This window comes from Catharus ustulatus, chromosome 12, assembly GCF_009819885.2.
Source record: "Catharus ustulatus isolate bCatUst1 chromosome 12, bCatUst1.pri.v2, whole genome shotgun sequence".
NCBI classification, from domain to species: domain Eukaryota; kingdom Metazoa; phylum Chordata; class Aves; order Passeriformes; family Turdidae; genus Catharus; species Catharus ustulatus.
Window position 1 is genome coordinate 3,285,623 of NC_046232.1, and position 23,187 is coordinate 3,308,809.

Sequence of the window (23,187 nt, forward strand, 5' to 3'; positions counted from 1 at the left end):
GGGAACGGAACGGGCCGGGGCCGAGGCAGCCGGGCCGTCAGGCGCCCCGCGGTGAGCACTGCCCTGGTGTCGAGTCCTGCAGGAGCGCTGACCTGATGTTGGCTGGGCACTGTGCCTGCATCCTCCTATGTATGTGGTACTGCTGCTCCATCCCCTCCCTGGGGTTCCTCCTCGCGGTGCCGTTATTTCTTTGTTCCCCAACACCTTTGTGGGTCTGTGTTGTATTTCCACTCTGCCCCAACGGCCTGTAATTCCACAGCTCCTCTGCCTCGCCTCACACTAAAGTTTCTCTAAAGGCTCACATCCATCAATCCAGATACTGTCTGAAGCTAATAACCAACCCCAGTATGCATTCTTTTTTCTTTTTTTTTTTTGTGGCAATATTCCTGATGTCGCCCTCTTCCATGCCTTGCCCAGGGTGAGGTGGCCTCGTCAGACCTGCCCACACTCCTGAGGCCACCTGGGCTGGGAGCAGGCTGGGAACACCCTTTGCTGCTTGGTGCATCCATTACAGAGATGCTGTAGTGAGCTAGAAGGGAGGGTTCCCTTTTTAATAAAACAGCGTTTTTCTGGGCTTCTTTAGAAATAGCAGAAACATTTGCTCAGAGACTTCTGACAGAATTTGCAACAGTTTGGCAACTGTGTGCCACAGCGCGTTGGCTGAGGCGGCTGATAATTTCCTTATTCAGTTCTGTGTTGTGAGTGATTGTCATCTCCTCAGACTCTGACAAAGCAAGCAGTAAAGGAGATAGATTAGCGGGAGGCTTTTTTGCTGATTTTCCTTTCTTTTTAGGATGGTATTTAGTCAGCACCCATTATCAAAGATTCATGTCTGGCCCTCAGGGCTCATTGCCTGCCCATCAGGTTCTCTTTCTTCCTAGGCATTGCTATAAAGGACTTCCTCGTTTATTTATGTCTTCTCTTCCTGTGAAATTATTCCTCAGAACTCTGAGAGGGCAAAGACAGGGAAGGCCAAGCAGATGATGGAGGCTGGAATTGCTGGTGAAGGAGACTGAGGAAAACCCTCCTCACCTCACAGCTGATGGTGACCGGGGTACTGACTGGGTTTGTGAGCCTAAAGCAATAATGTAATGATTTTTAAGAACAGAATCATGAAGACAAACTAGAGGCCTTTCTGCCTTCCCTATTCTACAACAGATCCTTCAAACATTTTTTTATCCTCAAATACCTTCCTGCCATAGTGCCCTTCACAGACCAATCATCTTCTCCTCTCAGACTGTGTTCAGCCCACCAGAGTTGCTTGGTTAATGTGTAATCCCCCTTTTCCTTTGCTCAGGTGGTCTTTGGGTTTTGTCAGTAGCTTTTTTTTATTTGAACAGATTTAATAATTTCCCCTTCAGTGCTTTTCTGGCTGGTGTTTGATCTGTCTGTGTTTATGAAATCTCACTGGTTTCACATTCCCCAGGGCAGAGGCCTGGGAGGCTCCCATGTTTACAAACAACCCTCCAGCCCAGCCCAGGCAGGCAGAGAGAACAGAGTACGTACCTGCCCAAAACTCTGCAACGAGGGCTTCACCTGTGGGACCAGGGATATTTATAGCCTTGTCAGAGAACATCGTAATTAGATGTGCCCATGGGGCAGCCTCAGCCCAGAGCATTGTCACTGCTCAGGGACCCCATTATTAGTCCCATGGCAGGGTGTGGCTGTGAGCAGCAATCTGACACAGCAATACTTTGGGGAATTAAGGCGCAATTCAGCTTTGGGGTAATTAGTTTGTCACCTGATGCTGATGCAGTTGTTGCCCTGAAGACTAAAGTTGTTTTGGTTTTTTTGCTACTGATGCAGTTTCCACATCAATGCAGTGGAGGAGGAACCACCTCAGTTTGTTCTTTGTAAACTGCTGGTGTTCAGCCTCCATGGACAGTTCTGGCAGTGCTCTTGAACAAGGCTGCAAATATAATTGTGAGGTTCATTTTACAATCTGCCAACAAAAAATAAGAGGTTTATAAAAGACACATTCCCTCAGAGAACATGTTCAGTTAAAGAGCTAAACACCCATTTCTTGGTCAACAATTATTTTTTTAAGCCAATGGACATCTAGATTTGTGTCAAACAGCAAAATTAGAGGTGAAACTGTCAGCTGAGAACTGAAGTTAAGCTTCTTATTGTCTGCCCTTGAGCCACCCATGAATTCCAGTTAGAGGTAACATAGAGGGACTCAGGGCTGTTGGATCTATATGAGCTGACTCGGTCTGAATAAAAATTATTGATTAAATACCTGTTTAATTATGGAAATAGCAAGATGTTTGCCTCTGGGTCACTGCTGTGTGTAATTTCAAAAAGTTGAAACTGATCTCAATGACTTTTCACTGGGATACTTTTATTAAAAGCATGGGAAGAGAAGGGTAAGATTTAAGAGAGTTTTTACAATGGAAAGAGTTAAAATTTATTGTCAACAGTTTTCCTTCATTTTTTTCCCCTGTTGTTATGAAGTCCTTGTACAAGAAATCTTTTTCTTGACAGTTTTGTGGTATAAGCTGCTTGGGAGGGGGGATGGTAGAGGGACAGTGGCTTTAATCGTGTTCAGTTATTAGAAATGGAACTTGTTCCCTTTAGGAAAAGAAAAAAGAGAAAACGTAGATTGAAAAAAAAAAAAGAGAGAAAAGGTGGAAAACCCCCCCTTTTCTGCAGGAAGCAGACAAAGGATGTGATTCTTGCTTGTTTGAAGATTAGCTATGCAGAGTTGCACAGTGTCACCTGTTCTCAGGCCACTCAGAGCTGACAGACCTGTATGTGTGAGCTTTTGACCTCATTGAATTTGCTTTTCAGACCATGGGCTTGGTTTGGAGAAACAAGGGCTTGCTAGACCCTCATAAGGCAGGAGGCAAGAGGGAGGGGAACAAGGGTGGGTACAGGGAGGAAACAGCAGGGAGGGGTGAAAGCCAAAGCTTCTAGCTCCCAAAGGAGCCTGGAAACCTGTTTTTCTTACTTTAAACTCACAAGCTTGAAGCAATTGTCTTTACTCCTTATTGAGTTTCCATATTCAAATTGAGCTCATTCCCTTTGACCTGCTTTGGCCAGTTACACAACACAGGGAGGGAAGGAGCCTTCCCAAAGTATGAATTCCTTTATTGTTGTTAGTATCATGTGTGTCTGCAGTGCCTGGGATGGAATATCTAGCTGGAGCCAAGGAACACTGGGCAGGACCCAGGGCATGATTTGGATGGCAGGCCCTCTCCAGCACTCTCAACATGTCCCTTATCTCTGCCTTCCCTTTGCGCCCTGGAGTCAGGTTTTGTGTGTCCAGCTCACTCATCTCTGTGTCACCATCCCTTGCTATCAGGCTGCCTTTGCTCACAGGCCTCATTTAATCCAAGCTGGGCATTCTTTCCAGAGCCACACATCACTCCCTGTGCATGGAATCAGTGCCTACCTGTGACATTCCACGGGAGCCAGGAGCAGAACACATGGGGTGGATAGCTGCTACTGGTGTGGCTTTGCTGGGGGAGGAGAAGAAAAAAGTTGAAGGTAGGCTTTTTGGATGGATCCTAATAAAGGCCTGGAAAATTCACAATGTTTCTGCTGAGCCGTGCAGATGAGCAGAGGAGCTCTAATTAAAATACAGAGTCTGTGTTGTTCTCAGAAACTGGGCAACATTCCCCATCAGAGCTTTGCCAGCAGATCTCAGTCCTGGACTTCAGCACCCGCTGTTGCTCTGCTCTGTGAGACACCCACTCAGCTTGGCCAGCACAGCTTAATCTCAATTGGAAACATCTCGTGCTGTTCCAATTCTGGGCCCTTTTTGAGCAGAAAATGCCATCTCTTTACTAAATTGTGCCAAATTGCTTAGTTTTGGCTGCAGTACTCATTCTCACTTGTCACCTAATGGGATACCTGGGGACTTCCATCTACTCTGTCAGCAGCAGAGGAAGACTTGTGCATGCCCAGCCCCCTGCTAAGCCCCTCATTATATAGTGATGTGTTAATAACAAATACTTTCATGTCTTGGCAGCTGCAAACCTCTCCTCAGTAGTGCAGCACTTCAGAAGTAGAATCACATGGGAAATATGCAAGTCCCAGTTTTAAATAATAAATATCAGCTTCTCTGGCAACCCTTTTTCCCAGAATGATAGTTGGGAAGAGTCTGAAGCTGCCAGATGCCACTTGTGGGGATGTTATGCAGAATGAACCATGTTGGAGAGATTTGCTATTGCAGAAGTATTTGCACAGAGAATCTCCTTTCCTCTCTCCCAGGTTATGAATCAGCCTTCCTTGGAGACCTTGCCACCCCCCAGTTTTTGAGAGCTCAGCAGTGGGAGGCAGAACTGTTTCCATCTTGCCTGAGACACCAGGGCTGGAGCTGGCATCATCCATGTCCAAATTTATGCATTTCTTTCAATTGGAGCCAGATTGCTGGATTTTGCAGTGCTGGTTGCTCACACCCTGTGGTGAGCAGCCTGGCTTCCAGAAAATCCACAGGAACTTCAACAAGCATGAGCCACCACCTGTGCTGGTGAGCACCCCGAGCAATCAGAGGTGGTGGCAGTGACTGCTGAGCTGCTTGCTTCTGGAGCAAATGGTTCAGATCAATGAAGATGGAACAACTAAAATTTATAGGAAGAAGACAGGTAAGGAAATTATCCCCAGGAAGTGAGAAACTTTAGTAGGAAGGTGTTTTGACTTCATTTCCAGTCTTGCTCCTGTGAGACTCCAGCTGCAACACTGTCAGAAGCTGAGATCTGCAACAAAACCCCTGTTCATCTGTCAGGTATGGCCCTGTAAACATGAGAGTGGTTAGATGTGTTAGAGGTGTGTTGTTTATTTTTCAGAAGAAAGGATGGGTATATGTGAGCAGAGCAATGCTTGAAGTGTTTTCATGTATTCTCAACTTGGCAAGGTAGAAGATGGATGACAGATGCTCAATCTTATCTCTGGGAAGGAAATCCAAACTCAAATTATTTTGCAGTTGCCTACATCCATCCAATTTGCATTCCCATTGGTGAGCATTCTGTGGGTTGTGTGTCATTGTAAATACTTTGGATTCTGTATTATGGTTGTTATAATTTATATTCACATCATTTCAGCACTAACAGCAGTGCCAGTGTTGTTGGGAGTGAATGTGCCTAGTGAACCTGACCTAATTCCTGTGATACAAAGGGCATTGCTAAAACCTCATCAGGTACCTCAAATAATAAACTGGTGTAGTACAACCCCACCAGCAAAATTACATGCCAAAAGGGCAACCTTTATTTTTGCTATGGTTGTAGAAAACTCCCAAAAGCTGGATCCTCGAGAAGCCTTTGATTTGAGCCTTTAAGGCTGTAGCTGAAGCCCTTACTGTGGCAGAGGACTGTGGAAGAAGGATTTAGGCAGGCCTGGAGAGGTGAGAATAGAGAAGCCAGGTGTTTGTGTTCTGTAGGGTCTGTCAGCTTACAGACCTGTGTGTGGGGACATCTGAGGGCACTTTGCAAGGGACAGGACTGCCTCAGGTCAGATTTCCATGAGCAGGGGAGAAGGAAAAGAGAGGCCTGAGAGCACCAGAGTTTTACCAGTGAAAATACACTTGAGCTATCAGTGTGCACATAGCCTGTTTCTGTTCCTCCCTTGGTGTGTGTCCCATGCATGTCTGGAAGAGCCAGTCTGGATTGTGGGCACGGGGGTGCATGTCCATGGGGAGTGGTTTTCCCCCACTGGCTCAGCTGCCGTTTTGCCACTCCAGTCACCCACAGCCCTGTGGGAGAATTGCTCAGGGTGGGGACAGAGTGAGGTGACATCAGCTGCTCATCCTCAGGGATCCTCCCTTACATATGTCACTTCTCACAGAGCAGCTCCAGGGCCACTCTGCTCCACCCCCCTGATCCCTGTCTCTTCCTTAGCATCTTCCAGGCTGTGCTACAGCTCCAGGAACTGCAGAATGTGCAGTCAAGTGAACAGCCCAGCTCTCTTGGGGCCAGCTGATCCAGATAGGATGTGCCTTATGCAATAGTGTAAGCTGGGTGTATTTTAACATGCCAGGTGAAGCCCTGAATCAGACTTTGCAGTGAATGTGTGTATTGGTCTTCTGAGAGGCAGTTGTTTTGAGAATGTCACCACTGAGACTGCCAAACTTACTTATGTATTTCATAGCTCATACTGCAAACTGCTCACACACCCCCCTGGGTTGTGTGTTAACAGACACAGCTCATAAATAGTGGTGCCTGGCAAAGCTGTTGGTTCTAGATCTGTCCACAGAGGTTTGGGTAAGGAATTTGCTGTGACAAAGGTGTCCCTGGTATTTTCCTTCAGTGTGACTACAGGAAGCACAGAACATGGAGTGCTTGGTGTTAAATGAGACCAAAGGAGTGATTGTGGCTGCACATGGAACCAGATTTGTTTAAGTAGGTGAAAGAGGTCTAACCTCCTCCATAAAGAGACAGCAATCAGAAAAACAGAAACATGGTTGAGGAAAGTGGTGCAGAGTCAGAATATCCGGAAAATGTTTTATAAAATAAAGAGGAGTTAAGGGGTGCTAAAACTGGTGGTGTGGGGAAGGTTTCAAAGAAAGTATCTTATAATCTTGAAATAAAGCTGTAAGACACTGGAAGACCACAGAAATCCAGAACAGAATAGGCGCTTTTATAAGTATTTGAAGTCTGTTTCTTCTTATGTATGTGTATAGATATTGCTGAGGCTTTGTGAGCATAAAATTCCTTTTTCCTTTGTAGTTCTGTGGCACTTGTAAGTCTTGTGAAGATGTCTTGCCTCTAGGCTGGGCATCACGCATGATAAGGAGAAGTACTAACCAAAAGAGATCAGAGGGAAACCCAGGTAGATTCCCAGGGAAATTGCTGGGTGATCAACCAGCTCAGATTCCAGGGACTGTCTTTTGCAAGTCTGCATGTGATTTACTCTGTCTCCATTCTGTAAGCTCAGCCTGTGCTTTGGTAGTGCTGCAGGACTGAGTGCTTCCCTGCAGCATCCTCAGGCTGTTTGGGGTGAGTGGGATGGTTGATCTCCCTGCCTCAGAGCACAGCACATCTCAAGTAGAAATGGCTGTTGGGCACTGGTGAAAGACAAGAGGCTAAAGAGAAGAGAGAAGGCACTGAAAACCTCTCCACGGTGGACATACTGAGAAAGACTCTTCCTCCTTCATCTTCACAAAGGTACAGAAGAAAACAAACTGATGCTTCTCTACTTCTGCTGCTCTCTGGATTTCAGAAACGACTGCTGTGACATTTCCTTTCTCAGAAGTGGCCAAGACAGAATGTCACTTTATTCCTCCCCGTTTTTCTCTAGCTGAAACATGCCGCTGCAGAAGACCTCAGCAGCAACTGCTCCATCTGCTGTCTGGAGGAACAACAGACTTTTCTCTTGTGACTTCCCCCTGCAGAATCAGCTGCTGACAGAACACTCTCCTTAGCCAAACTCAGGCTTACAAGGACAGTTTTGGTTGCTCATTAACCTCAAAAACTATATTGTATAAAAATAACCAGGAAAGAACAATCTACTGTTCTGGACCAGCTTCTGTACAAGCAAGAGTTGATTGAAAATAAACCCTTCAGCTTCAGAGCATTGCTTTAGAGGATTGTGAAGTCCTCCATATCTAGAGGGTGAGCAGGGCAGGGATGGCTTTCCCTTTCCCAGGTATCTCACTGTTCCAGAGGTGGGACAGTGGCCTGTGGGAATCTGCACATGCTGTGACTCTTGCAGCCTACTCTGGAGAGGAGAGGTGATACTGAGCTTGGTTTTCACTTCAAGCAGAGTGATAAGGTGCCAAATATGGAGGTGTGTGAGGAAGCCTTTCCCAAACAAAGCTCCCTTACAGGAAAAGAGCTGATAATCTTTGGAGTCTGCTACAGATTTAGCACTTAGCTGGCAGTTGAAGGTGAGAAAGACAGGTCTGAGCAGATACACAGGACATGGGACTGGGAAAGGGCACAGCTATGCCTGAGCACCTGATGAGGAGGCTTTGAGATTATCCAAGGACCTGTGCTACCAGATGAGGAGCAGGAGCCTGTGGACAGCTGGATTTTCGACCTGCTCCTCTCTCTGTTGAGACACAGGTGCTGAGCTGGTTTTTGCTGCTGGGCTCTTGAGCTTTCAGCTGGGCACCTGTCCAGCTATCCACCACTCCTTGGATCTGGCCCATGGGAAACCAAATGTGATCTGAGGGTTGCCACTGTGGTGGAGATACCAAACAGACACCTGGCATTTAATACAAACTGAGGGAAAGTTGGGCTGAAAATAGAACTGGGCAGTGCCTTGAGTGCTTTGAGTTTGTGCTGGGGCTTCTGCCTGGGGTCATGGTCCTCTGGATCAGCTCAAGACAGAACCAGCCATTTGGTGTAACTGTAAAAAATTGTTGTGGGGCAGCTCAGAACCTCAGGTGAATTGGAAGCCAGTGCAGAGATTTTCTTTTTCCCCCAGGATTTGATCACATGAGGAATAATGGAGTGAGGACTTCCGCACTTTGTCATACAACTGACAGATAGTGCAGGGGATGTGAGACTGGCTTTGTTTTCAGCTGTGAAACCCAGGAAGGGATATGTTCTTTGTGAATTAATTAATCTGGAGAGAAGGCAGTTTAACTATTTAACAAAAGATTCATTCCCACCCACTTCCCAGCTGGCAGCTTAGCCATGGACTGTCAGATTTCCATCAGCCTCCAATGTTCTGACTGAAATAGAATTTTTTTCTTGGCAGGCCAGAGAGTAACAGTTGTGAGCCCTGTGCTGCTCATTGGTGACAGGTAAGGGAGGTAGGACAAGGTTCTAGCCTGCTCCAGGAAGGGCTGCTTGGTGCTGATGGCGCATTTGGCAGATGCCATGAGCAGGAGGTGAACTTGAATCCCTCTGATCAGGGATTTAGGTTCATTTCCTAGGCTAGCAGGCTTCAAGAATTCTTCTTCTGACCTTATTATGAAATGGGGGGAGTGATGCCATCCCTCAACCCAAGGGAAGCATTTTTCATGTGGGTTATTCAATGTCTCAGCAGCACAGCAATCAGGGAGGAGTGGGAGTCACTGCAGTGCCCAGTGACAATCTCAGACACAGAAACATCTCAAGACAGAAGCTAAGGAAAATCATAATCACAAAGCCATCAGTCTGCAACAAGAGCTGGGGGAGTAAACCTCAGATGAAATCCTAGTTTGTAATAGTACACAGCAGATACCTGCTGGATTCCTGAGGTTGGGATTGGCTCAGGAAAGCTGTGTGCTGCCACTTCAGAGGCTGTTGGGGTGTGAAAACTCCAGCTTCCTTCCAAATGTTTGCAAGCCTTGAGTCGGCCCTACCAAAGAGAACTGTTAGGGAGGCATTTACATCCACGTGACACACCCACAGCAGGTCTTATCCCTCTGAGATAGAGCTGACTGTGTCACCTGTTGCCAATGAGTGGAGTGCCAGCAGAGCAGTGGCTTTCCTGTGCATGTCACTGCTATCAACAGAGCAAAGATGTCTCTAAATAGCACAGGAATGTTTAGCAATTGTGATCTCATTTGAAAAGTTCAAGCTGTATTTCAAGGACAGAAGGTCTTTTAAGAAGGAAGAGATCAAATCCCCAAGGAGCAGTTGTAAAATGCCACTGTGAGTGCCCCCCAAATGCCTTTGGCATGTTCTGCTGAAGTGACATGCTGCAGCTTGTGTCTGTGTGATGGGAAAAGGACACAAGAGTACAGAGTTGGGACCCGGAGCAACCTTACACATAAATACCACAAGGTAATAGCAAAACAAGATCTTTATTCTGTGTAAAAGAAAACGCAGAAAAAGAGGGCATCAGCTAAACTTTGGGTAGTTAGCAGGAATCTGAGAAAAAATCGTGCAAGGCACATTTACAGTTGTGAATATTTGCTGCTCTGTCAAGATTGAGGGCTCCTGAGAAGTTCTTATTGTCTGCAGAGATTTAAATAAGCTACTGTTACTGCTCTAAAGACTGACCTGGGATTTGCACAGTAGGAGACTCAGCTGAGGTATTTCTGGGAAGGGGAAGGATTGGAAGGACAAAGCAAGGAGAAGGACCTGTGTATCTCAGACAAGACTGACCTAAGCCCAGTGAATCTAGATCTGTTCATCTCTCAGCTGCCTAAAAGCAGAAAATGCTTTTTAAAATTCCTTTTGTCAGTTCTGGCATTTTGATTTTCATCTGCAATGTCACCCTGGAGGCATAAACTACAAACTTCAGTCTCTGTAAAGCTGGGCTCTGCAAGTGCTCTCACATTACTGGGATTCACTTCTTTGCTGGAGTAACAAGTAGTGTGAGCTTGGGAGGGAGCTGTGGGCAGTGCAGTGGGAGAGGTGGGTTTGGAGCCTGCTCAGGGCAAAGGAGTGAGGAGGTGTGAGCACAGGCAGTGCTTCAGCCAGGAGACCTCTGTGAGGACAGTGTCACTGTCACCCTCCTGAGATTAATGCCATGGTGGTGCCAGTCCAGCATGTGGGGTGACCACAAGTAGAATGCAGACAGAGTGAAGAGAAGGGAGCCTTTGGGGCTGTCAGAGCTGGACATGGCACCCTGGCACAATATTTGATCCCAGGTGAGTGTATATGTTCAGTGATGGAGTCAGGGGCATGGGGACCTTGCCCATGTCTGTTTTGGATGCAATCTGTTCATTTACCTAGAGCACCACAAGGGGAATTTTGTCACTTTGGTGTCTCCACACCCTGAAGCTGGTGCTCTCAATGTTACCACAGCCAGCAGTGGTGGATGACCCAAGACAAAGCAGAGAACTGCTAACAAAAACCAAATCCTCTATCACCAGCATACAAAAGACCACGTGGAACTACCACCAAGAGGTCCTGTCAGTGTTGCACTGCTCTTTGTGGACAAGTGGGACCCAGCAGAATCTGCTGAGCAGGTAAATTCTTGCTCATATGTTTCCCTGAGACCAAAAATACATACACTCACTGCAGGTGTAGGACAAATGAGACTTGGAGGAGAGGGATATGTGCAGGGATGTGCTCAGCAGCAGCAGGAGGAACACAGACCTGCTACCTGCTATGGAGCAGAGTCTCAGCCCTGCACAGCACGCACAGGAGTTTTCCTAATGGCACCAAAAGAAGGAATAACCTTCCCAAGCCTGGAGGAAATCACTTTGGTGCCAAACTCACTGAGGTCAGGGGCAAATCAAGGCTGGTGTTGCAAGGGATGTCTTGGCTGGACAGATCTGTCAGGACATGTAACATGGTGTGAGAGACATGGTTATTTCTACTGTCTGAGATGGATGTGGCAGGAAGGAATATTGCAAAAACTCATTTTCCAGCAGCAGGTGCTGGTGCATGAGCCAGGGTAGGGCCTGAGGGCACATCTGGCCAGATGCTGTGAGTGCCCACTGAGGATAAGCAGAGCTGGGACATGTCACAGAGCTGCTGCTTCTTGCTCAGAGGGAGCCCTGGGCTTCTCATATGCTTTTGGGATGAATGAAATGTCCTGGTCAATTGAAACCCCATTTTATTTCATTTATCTTTTATTCTGCTGACTTTATTCCAGGAACTGCAGTGTGGTGCTGAATGTCCTGTGGGTGTAGCTGGGTCTGGCTCTGACACTGGTGCCTCCTGGAGTCCCTTTCACTGAGGAAGGGCAGGAGTGTTCCCAGTTTTCAAGTGTTTTCATGGCAGCCAGGAAGCCTTTGCTTCCTGGGAGTGGTGTTCCTTGGGGGAAGGCTGACTTCTCCAGCACATTGCTCTCCTGACAGGGTGGAAGCACTCAACAGGGCCTGGCATCTCAGCCTCTTCTCTGTCTAATGAAGGGGCTGAAGCCCTTTCTGGACCTCCTGGGGTTGGGACATCTCATTTTTGCTCACTTGGAAAGTAAAATGGCAGTTGTGGATCAGCTTTATTTATTCTGTCTATGCAATGTATCTGTATTCATGAAGCTCCTTTATTCAAATTCTTGGCTTCCAGCTCTAGGAGCAGTAACTTGCCCTTTAAAATGACAATAATCCCAAGCAAACTCCCTGCAGAGACAAAATTTGTCATTGCTTTGCCTTTGGCTTTGCAAATATCTTGTGTTTCTCCTCCTAATGTGCTTTGCTGATGGGTCTGGGGTGAGGTCCAGGGCAGGCTGGGGTGTGGGCACGGAGATGCCCGGAGCAGTGCCCAGGGCAGTGTGGGATGAGAGCAGCTGCTGAGAGAGGCTGTACAAAACCTCTGTGATGGTGGTACAAGAACAGACCGGTGAGTGTTTGTCTACTTGACACCCTGAGGTGCAGCACGTGATGAGCAGTGTGTCCAAGGGAGGGATAATGGCTTTATTCCACACTGCTCTGGCAGATGCCAAACTGACATGTCCTCAGCAAAACCTCTGTGAGCCTCCTCACTTTTATCTGGAATGCCCAGCGTTGCTGGCAAGTTGTAAGTAGGTAAAGAACTCTGCCTACCTTCTCTCTGCTCACCAGAAACCTTCCAGGCACACACACAGCAGTCGCTGCTGGTTTGGGTGGTGCCCCTGTGCCTGTCCAGGGCAGGCAGGGCAGGCAGTGCCGCCGGGGGTGTCCCGGTGCCGCGGGAGAGGGCGCTGCGGGCCCGCGCTGCGCGCTCGGGCTGGGCACGGGGAGCTGCCGAGGAACCTCCGAGCGCTGCCAGCGCAGCCCTCGGCAGCGAAATGCTGCTGGAAACTTTACCTAACCCAGCCCGAGAGGGGAGGGCAGATCCTCGCTATTCGCTTGTGAATTATATTGTATTTAGTGCAGGAGTCTCTCTGTCTAGAAGGGTGTTTTAATGGATTAATGCACTTTAGAGTTCGGCTGCTGCCCACCAGACAGGATGGTGGGGTTTGATTCATACCATCAGATATCTTCCCCCCGCTATTGTTCTGTTTTGGTTGTGCCGGTAAAATACCCAGTCCTGAAGGTTGTGGCTAGAAAGAGATGTTAGATGTGGTCCAGGTCTACATCAGCAAAGGTATGTTGTGTCACAGATCCATTCTCTTCCCATTTCCATGGAAACATGGACTTCAGTGGTGTCACGCAGAGCAGCCTGGCAGGATGTAGTGGACTCTCTCCAGGAGGAGCTGCTGGCAGAAATGTGCCTTGATCTCTTCAGGTTTGGAAAACCAGGTAGTCTGGTCCTATAGAGTAACAGCAGCACTTGATAGTTCGCATCAGAAACAACAGCTGGGACAAACATTTAACTCTCAACTTCTCCCTTCCCACCCTACCCTTCCTCAACCAGTGCCCCGTCCAGTTCCGCAGAGAGCTGCACACCACAGGCTCCGGTTTTTAATTTCCTGGGGGGCACAAGGGGAGGAGAGCACATCTTGTGGCGGCTGACAGGCTTTTTGTTCTGCGCCAGTCCTTTTATTAACCCCCCGCTAGATCATTCGCTGTCTGTGCTGAGCTGCCCCCGCTGCGATGGTGATGAGAGTGTTTGTAGCAGCAGGGCTGCCGGGGGGGATTACGGGGATCCCGCAGACCGGAGCGAGGGGCCGGGCACCGGGACACAGATTGCTGTCGCAGCCTCGCCTCCATCTGCCCTTTCCTCGCCCGAGACACCTCTCATGATCCCCGCGGCGACAGCAGTTGTGTGTCTGATCCCCCCGTGGCCATCCCGCAGCTCCCGTGTCCCACCTGGGAGGGGTGGCGGCCGCCAGTCCGGCGGGGGGGGCCTGTTGCACATGGATAGAGATAGGATGGGGGCACGGCCAGAGCATCATCTGCTATCCCAAACCTGCCATCCCACAGACTCACCCAACCCCTTTGATTTATCGTAGATCTTAGGCAAAGGCAAGTGCTTCAATTCACTAATCTTGCCCAATTCCCCTTCTGTATTTAGGGCCTTTAATTCCGTAAAACGTTTATCCCAGATATGGGACTGCACAGTTTATGGGAGGAATTGAGATGTTTCTGAGCAGTTGTTTCCTTTTCCTTTTAGATCAGACTGCTGGTGGTGGTTGATTATTCAAATTAATTTGGGATGCACACACAAGTCCTAATTAGCTGCAATTATTCACTTATTTTCCCTCGGCTTCCCTTCTACATCACCAGAAATTTAAAAAATATCACCCTAACACAGTGTGCCCTGCAATAATTATCCCCCAGGCCAGTCCTGAACCTCTCAATCTACGATCGATACCTTCATCTATCAGCCACAATTAGTTAAACACAATCCCACTTTCAGGGCTTTGATTCACATCACCCCAGAACAGCTCACTGGGTATTATAATCCAGACTGATGCTAATGCTGTCCTCAAGTGGAAGGGAGGGGCTGACTGAGATATCAACCCCCAATTTCATTAAAAGCCAAGCAATGGAAGGGCTCTCGTTTTGAGGTGAGTGATGAGTAGGTGGAACTGTGTTCTCCTCCAGAGCCTGGCTGCTTCCCAGGGGAATAACACTGCTGGAATGACACTGGGGCAAGGCTGTTGCTCTGAGTGGGGAAGGGAAGCTGAGTTAGGCCAGCATGATGGTTTTATTGTCTGTGCTAAGTGTGTTCTGTTCTAGAGAGGCTTCTTTTTTTGCAAAGTGTTTGCAATTTTGGAATTTGATACATTTCTGAACAGTAATTCAATATCCAAAGGCAGTATCCACAGACAATGGTCTGTGGTGGTCCAAGCCAGAGCTCCATGGATGCTGTAACAAAGCTCTTAAAAAACAGTAAAATTATTTTACTTGAGATTCTTCTGGTGCTTTTAATAACCCTCTGTTCTACACGTGGAGTGGTAAAAGCAAAGAGGGATGTAGGGCCAAGCCATGTAAAGACAGCATCCAAATTCATGACGCCCTCCCCTCTCTGCTGTCTCCCTCAAACAGGCAAGGAGGTCAGACCTAAAAGGGGTGATTTGAATCTGTTCCAGGTCTTAAACCTGAGAGCCCATTCCCTTTTTGCTGATGCTGGCCGTGTGTCTCAGCCAGCATCCTCTCCCAGGATGGCAATCTTCACATTCCTTTTACTCTGATTCACAGTCAGGTGCTCTCCTTCCCGGATGCCTGTTCCTTGCCCCTTCACCCTCAGGATTTCAAAAGCCTTAAATCCAACATCCAGGAGTCTGAGGACAGCTCCTGTTTTCCACAAAGGGCAGGCAGCTCAGCAAATCTTCAGATGATAACAGAGAATGATTTCCAACTTCGAGCCACCTGGAATTAAGTGGAGTTGATGATGTTGCAGGGAGTCGTGACCCCAGGACTGGGAACAGCAAATCTAACTATGTTTGAGCTCTCTGGTAGCCCTGTGTCCTGTTTCATCAGCACAGCTGTCTGGGGGTTTCCAGGACATCTTCCAAGTGATGGATGCATTTTGTTTTCTGCCCTTGTAGGACAAATGACTTTGGAGCCATAATCAAAGGGGAATAGGCAGGCACTGTAGGTCAGCTCAGGATTTGTGCTGGCTCTGCTGGAGCAGAGCCCAGTGTTTGCACAGAACAAGCAGGAGACTGTTTCCAGGGCTGGAAATGTTACACTTGGCCATCCCAGCAAAATTTGTACCTCGGCACATAATGGAGGCAGGGAGGTATGGAAAACCTCCTGCCCATGGCCAGGTTCAGCAGGGACAACAGGGGCCCAGAACTGCAGCAGCCTTGCGTGAGGGAGCTGCCAAGGAAACCACAGCCTTCGCTTGAATTTGGGAGTTCATTCCAGTTCAGTGAGGCAAGGGGTACTTCCATGCCTGCTCTCCACACAGGGCTCTGCTGTTTGAGCTGCACCAGCGAGCCTGTTGCATCCAGAAGTCATTAAAGCTGGAATGTTTCCTAGGCAAATTCTGTAAGTTCGATAGGACATTCAATTAGAAAAGAGGAATGAGAGCACACGGTGTGCTGGTTGCTGAGTCTGCCTCTGACAGACCTCACTGAGAGCTCATAGTGGCTTTGCAGGGAGGAACAACCACCATGTGAAATTTGGAAAATAAATAATTAGTTGGGATTTTGCTGCCTGTTTTTTTCCAAAAGCCCTGTACCCACCTTCTGATGATGATCAGAAAGCTGTTGCTTTATGTGTACTTTAAGCTTCAGCCTGTAAATAGCAAAATCTTGTGATCAGAATGATTTTATATACAGTGAAGCAAAAAAAAAAAAAAAAAAAAAAGCCAATTTCTCTGCTATCCACCTAAGAAAATGGAGTGATGGGCTTGTAACAGAGCAATAGACCACGGTGCCTTTGTGGGTGCAAACTGTTAGCCCTAGGTTTCCTGCAAGACAGAGAGACAGAGGAACAAAGGCAACTTCTCTTTCATCAGCCACTTGAGCAGTACAGACCCCCCACCACCCTCTCCGAGTGAAAGACTCCACTGGTGTCTTTATTGCCAGGAGAAAATGAAAATTATATGCAAAATATAGACGAGAAAATTCGTATCTCTGCATTTGAGTGCTGTGCTGGGTATGACATCACTGGGAGCCAATCAGCAAACTCCCTTTGTGTCTGGCTTTCTAATAAAAGCCACTTCATCAGAGTAATTTGCAGTAATAATTTATTCGCCTTCTAGGAACAGCAGCACCTGACTCCCTGAGCAGCCAGGGAGAATGAATGAGCAAAGGTCCTGAGCCCCAGATACGGCTGTGCCCTGGGTGGGCACAGCTCCAGCTCTGCCTTGATAAGAGTTGCCTTCAAGTTGCAGATAATAGAAGTGATCATAAGTGTTCATTAATTACCCCATGGCTGAGCACCCCTAAAACTGCTCAGTGCTGCAGGTGCCCAGAGTGGGGGGATGGCTCCCAGCAGGAAAAATTGCCCTGGGGTTGGAAGTGTTGCCCTGGGGCCACGTTACAGGGCTCTGCAATCCTAGGCAGGGTGGGAGAGTTCCCCTTGCTCTGCAGAGGAGACAAGGGGCAGCTTTGCATGGACACAGGGAAGAATTTGGCCTTTTGAATTTGGGGTTTGCCTGGGTGAGGGGCAGGGAAGCCTATGCTGGAAGCACAGAGAGAAAGTGAGGCACCACAGCAGTGTGTGCAGTTCAGCTGCCTGGTGCTGTAGGGGAGGTTATGGTTATGGCTTCTGGCAGTCGTGTCACTCTGTGCAGCTCACAGGAGCCTTCTTTGCAGGCTGGGATAGTGCAGAGCACCTTGGTGGCATCCAGCCTTACAGGCAATGAGTAATAGCCCTGTGAATGAGGACAGACCCCCACAAAAAAGAGCAGCACTCTGTGGGATCTCTCCCTGAATCCCAAGAAAATGTTGATTCAAGCAGCACTCTGGGGCTGAGTAATCTGGTTGTGCAGGAGACGTGTGGGCTGCTCTCCCACATCTCTCTAGTAGGAACTTCACTGTGCCAGTATGTTGTGTGGGAGGCTCTTCCAGAGCTGTGTATAATTGCTACACTAGATGTATATTCTGGTGGTGTAAACTCCCCTAATCAGATTCTGCACATACAATGCTGGATTTGGAAACACAACACAGAGCACTGAACAGAGGCCAGCCCATGAAGACAACCAAAACAAGAGATCAATTCTACCTTGAATGATTTACTCTCTTTTACAGCGAGCAAAAGCAGCAGAGCTTGGAACAGCAAGCAGATGTCCTGAGCCAGCCTGAGGAAGCCCAGGCAGACACACCAATACAACCATCAGCACACAGGCAATGAAGATCTCAACTGAAGATGCAGCCAGGCAAAAACCCAACAGTTGTTCAGTGGCAGAGTGAGGGGGTCTTCATTCTCACTGTGTGCAACAGCAGCCCTCCTCTCTGGCTGAGTTGTCAGCATTGTGTCTGTGCAGCCTTTGGAGGTTTTGAAAGAAAAAAAAATCCAAATCAACCAGTGGAGTTAACTTGCACTGTAAACCCTGCTGTGAGTGCATCCAAGCAGGCTTTGTGTCAGAGGTTTTGCTGGTTGTTCCCTTGCCTGTGTGTGCATTGATCCTGGAGTGCAGGACAGCTCCTGGTGGTGCATGACCTACCTCTCAGCTCTGCCCTAAGGAAATGGTTAGCCAGCAGTCCATGCTGTGCTCAGGGGGTCCATTATGGAGGAGCTGCCTGAGGAGGTACAACCCTGTTAGAGGTTACTGGGAAACTCCCAAAGATCAGATCCTGTGCCTGCATGGCTATTGGTGTGCTGGGAAATACAAGAAGCCACAAGAAGTGTAAAGGAGGATTAGGGGTGATGTGCTCCCCTGGGATTCTCAAATAAATCTAGGTATGCTCTACTTGGATGTGTTACTCTCCATGTGATAGCAAGCCTGAGGGACCCTAAATGTCTTCAGTAAGAGTGGGAGGTGCATGGCAGCTTTCTGAATCCAGGCTTTCCAGGTTTGCCATGCCAGTCTCTCACTGAGGTTGAGATGTTTCCTGTAGAAACCAAGAGAACCTGGCTGCAGCCCCACATGGGTACCACAGGCTGGCAGTGATGATCCCTGGGAGACCCTTTCCAGATTGTGCTGGGACACTGCTTTGGTGACTCCAGGGACTTGGAACACTGGAGGTGCCATTCCAGGTGCAAGCCACACCCTGGTCCCTACTCCCATACTGTAAAGCAACACTGGGAGATTTTGGAAGTGTTGTCCTGTTTGGATTTCACCCATTTACTTGGTTAGGTTGAAGCACAGCAGAGATAACTGGGGAGGGAGAGGTGGTGCTGCCCCCAGCCTCTGTCAGTAGGACCCTTTTAAGGCTTGTTTATTGATTTACTTTCAAACAACATCCTTGCCTCAAATGAGTGCAATCAGAGGTGGCAGAACTCCAGAGCAGAAGAGCTTATAACATATTTTCTAGGAATTGCATGTCATATCTGAAGGGAAAATGGAAGGGTAACATAAACACACAAAGCCTGAGGATAATGTCTATTACTGTGTTGAGATGGTAGTCTCAGAGCATGGAGTGATCTGATGAAGTCTGGTAGTGGAATTGTGGGCTAAGCTGCACTTTACAGTCTGGATTCTTTTACAAATGAAGCTGTGTAAAATAAATTCTGGATTGCTGGGTCAGGTAAACAGGAAAGCAGGCAGCCTGCAGAGACCAGGCCACTTTGTCCTGATGACATGACTACATTTCATGGAGCCTGGCTTTTGGATAACCTCTGCCAGTCACCCTGGCACCAGCTCACTGAACTTTGCCTCTTGGGGTTTTACCAGACAGAGATGTTAAGGCTCCTTACTCCATCACAGCACCACATCAGGTTTGTAAAATATCTTGGTTCCATCAGGGATTGTGTACTTTAAACCTGAAAGTGGTTTGCCTTTGTTAACATGCCAACAGAAACATAAGGTTTGGACTGCTTAAGTGCCTCACCCTCTTTTCTCCACTGACTTGGCCAGGCATTACTAGATTGTAAAACTGACTCATTATTAGCCTCAGATTGGGCAGCAGCAAAATTGCTTAAACCTGGTTTAACTGCTAGAATACGGCCTTTAATGCAGCCCTTTTGTTCTTGGACCATTGTCCCAGTGGTCCATTCCCAGCCCCCCTTCCCCTAGCTCTGCCTGGGGCTTGCTGGACTTGCTAAGAGCATCTCTACAGCTAGAAATGGATCTGATTTTTTCAGGATCTCTTTGTTGTCTTGAGCTCTCAGGGTGGCTGCCTAACACATCCCTGTGTAAACTGCCTGCATCCCTTGCTGACAAGTGAGAGGCCATTGCCAGCAACCAGGTAACGTGGCATTCCCTTCAAGCTGCCAGCTCCAGGTGAGTGGGTGAGCTCAGCCCTGGCATGTGCCCAGCTGGCTCTGTAACCTGGGGTCAATGGAGCCTTTCAGGATCCCACAGCTCCTGCTCCTGTCCCTGCAACCACAGACATGAGCTCTGGCTGTTCCAGCGCCTGGGAAGCAGCTGAATGATGCTGGCTAGGCTCAGTTTCCCACACAACTCCCTGCCAGCTGCAGCTGTGGGCTTGTCTTTTCCAATATATGGCTACCACTAGCACACTGACATCACAGTTTGCTCTCTCTTTGGGTCTGGTAGTGACGAGTCTACTGTTGGTGGAGGGGGAGGTTTGTTATTCCCCTCTGCCCAGGGAGGACATGGTTCCCCCTGCCTTGATGGATCTGAGGCTGTGCCTGCCCTGCTTGACAATCCTCAGGTACTGTCAGCTACATCACCTGCTCCATCCTTGGCTATTTGCCCAGCCCTCCTCTCTCCCTGCTCTGCATTCCCTCTCGGGGTGACCTTATTTACAAATTTTGCATATTTACTGTCCTGCTGATGACTCACAGAGTGATCACCTTACTCCTGCACTGTCCAAATTAATTCTCATTCTGCTTTCTGACAGCCCTTCCTGGACACCTACCTCCTGCCTTCAGCTCAGGAATTTTAAATCTCCTCATACTTGCTCTTCCCTGCTCCTTTCTCAGTGTCTCTTTCTCACCATCCACCCACCCCCTCCATTCTCTTTGACAACCTTTCTCTAAATACCCGTATCTGGGCTCTGCTGAAAGCTGGATGGTTCTGCCCAAAGGTTATCTCTAAAATCCAAGTCATCCTCCCTGTGCACCCAGCTGAAATCCCTTTGGAATGCCCAGGTTTTTTAAGCAATCAGATTTCTGCCACACTTATCAGTGCTGTGCAGAGTCCTGCACACCTTATCATTGGGATTTTCCTGGGGGTCTCTGGCAGTGCAGTGTTAAAGGGTTGTGTGAGTGAGTCTCACCCAACCTGTCACCACCTCCCTCACACTCCCTGTGAAGTGCCTGTGCCTTCTGCAGGCAGCCTGTCCTCCTGGCCCTGCTCCATCCAACCATCAGCTGGATTTTCCACTGCAGAGATACCGAGTTTTCCTGCCAGCCATGCCAGTTCCCATCTGCCACTGCATGTTTCTCCCAGAGATGCTCTGCAGCAGAGGAGCAACCTGTAACCACTGACAAAGCCTTTTTTCCTTCTTCTAGATCCCTGCTAAAATCTACTGGCTGCCCTGGCTGCCCACAGCTACTGCTACCCAGTGTCTGCCTTTGTGTTTGTGCTCCTTTGAGTGTGTATGGTCTCTTTGTGTCCCCCAGGTGTGCCCTTGGGATGTGGGCACATTTCTGAGGGTGAGACTGTCCCTCTGTGCCATCAGCAAGATGAGACCATCATACAGCCCATAGTGAGGGAGCAAAGTGAAATCACTGGAAGCCTAAATGATTAAGTCAGGTCGTTTTGGTTTCTGAGAGCAGGACACACCAGGCTGGTTTCAGGGCTTGCAAATCTCCTGATTCCCAGGCCCATTGTCGTGGTGTTGCCTCTGTCAAGCACAGCAACTCTGGCTCTCCTCCCACAGATTATCCGGGCATGCAAATGACCTCAGACAGATACACTGTCATTTTCTCATGCTGTGATTTTCCTTACACCCCCTGCAGGACATGACAATAAAATTACCCCTCTTGTTCCTTTCCCACAGACAATCTCACAGCATGTCAGTCAGTGTCACGTGAGCAGTCCCCCATCCATTGCTCCTGGGACCCAGGGGGTGATTTGGAAAGGATCTGTTGGGCTGTCACTCACCTCCATCTGCCTTCAGGAGAAGGATTCTGGGTTCCATGCTGTTTCCTCTTGTGCCTGTGTGGCTCTTTGATCACAATTTGCTTCTCAATCCTTCAGAATCACAGCTGCCCTGTAAGGCTTGCCCTTAATCCTGCTGACATGATGTTCCCTAGCAAGCTCTGGACTTCACTTGCGCCCAATTTGGGATTAGCTGCTATTTCTGATGATTCTGCTGTTGTCACAGATGTCCTGTTCCTTACCCGGATTTAAGAGCTGTTTGGGTCTACAGTACTCTTGACATTCTCTGTCACTGTAATCTGACCAGCCACATTTTCACTTCAAGATTTCATTACTGAATCCATTTCTCTCACTCATGTTTGTCCCCACTGACCCTTGTGCACAGAATACCAGACATGCACCAGGAATTTCAGTGGAGAGCCTGCAGCACTCACCAGCAAGGTTCCTGTCTGGAAAACATGCAGCAGAGCTCTGACATTGCAAGATCTATATCAGATAAACCCATGTGCTTTCTCATCTTCCTCCCCAAAAGACTTCAGACATGCACTGAGGTTTACACTCCTGGAGCTGAGTTTGAGCTGGTCAAGCCAGGATCAGAAATGCTTGCAGGCAGGAAGGTTTCTATAAATATTTCCCTTCTTCATGCTTGTTGTGGTGTGTGCTTCCAGGAGCAGGATATCAGAGTTGGTTGCCAGCTGCAAGCCAATGGCCATATGGTTCTTTCCAGGGCAGAGCTAATGGTGAGATAGCCCCTTGGTAGTGGGGTGTGGAACTGCTCCAGGAATCTTCATCTGTAGAGCTGTCATGCAAGTGGTGGGGATAGTGAGAGGCTGTGGGTGGCTGTAACTGAGCACATTAGTGTGCTTTGTGGGTATGAGCTGTGAAAGTCATAATCAGAGAATACCACAGCCTGGTTTGGGCTGCAAGGGACCTTAAAGCTCATCCAGTCTCAACTGTGCCACAGCCAGGGGCACCTTCCACTATCCCAGGGTGCTCCAAGCCCCATCCAGCCTGGGATCTAGGGGCAGCCACAGCTGCTCTGGGCAACCTGTGCTAGGGCCTGCCCACCTCCACAGACAGAAATTCCTTTCCAATATCCCATCTAACCCTACCATCTGGCAGTGGGAAGCCATTCCCTTGTCCTGTCCCTCCAGACCCTTGTCCCAAGTCCCTCTCCATCTCTCCTGGGCCTCTTTAGGCACTGTCAGGGGCTCTGAGCTCACCCTGGAACCTTCACCTCTCCAGGTGAACACCCCCAGCTCTCCCAGCCTGGCTCCAGAGCAGAGGGGCTCCAGCCTTTGGAGCATCTCCATGGCCTCCTCTGGACTCTCTCCAGCAACTCCATGTCCTCCCTGTGCTGGGCTCCAGGGCTGGAGGTGGGGGTCTCACCTGAGCAGAACACAGTGGCAGAATTCCCTCCCTTGACCTGATGATACAAAGCTCCAGTGTGCAGAGGCTGTGTCTAGATCAGGTAACTTTTTAGAGGCCTGAAAGGTCTGAGCATCCAAGGATACCCTCTGGAGAGTGGGAAGGGAGCACAGCCCTTGAAGGAGGAAGAGAGATTGTCCAGAGCATAGAGGAGTGTCTGTATAGGAGTAGAAGAGACTACAGACAACCTTGCCCCGATAAGTCACAGTTGTACTCCAGATGTTGTAGCAGATCCCTCATTAGGGGTAGAAGTGAGCCAAGACACAGACTCTCATTCAACAACACAAAAAGGGTACTAGTTTATTCTTCTTCACAGCTTAGCCATCTTGACTCTGACTACAGCAAGCTCCTACTGAAGGGTCCAGCTGCAGACTCTGACTGCTGGCTATTTCCTGCTGTACTGCAAGTATTGATTTGCAGACTCTGAATGCAGTTTTCACCTAGCTCGACTATGACTGCAGACTCCAACAGCAGCCTCTACCTTCATCAGACCCAGACT

The 23,187-nt window shown here is 48.5% G+C and overlaps 1 long non-coding RNA gene across 2 annotated transcripts in view; it reads left to right on the forward strand.

The window, feature by feature from the left end:
* Positions 1–32: 32 nt before the first annotated feature.
* LOC117001739 overlaps positions 33–23,187 on the forward strand; it is a 43,129-nt gene continuing 19,974 nt past the window's right edge. The window contains exons 1-3 of one of the 2 annotated variants that reach the window (XR_004419116.1): positions 33–129; positions 3,356–3,489; positions 4,216–4,729. This is a non-coding gene — a long non-coding RNA (uncharacterized LOC117001739). Of the gene's footprint in view, positions 130–3,355; positions 3,490–4,215; positions 7,274–23,187 lie in introns of those variants that run through there. The other variant, XR_004419115.1, reaches the window with a different exon arrangement.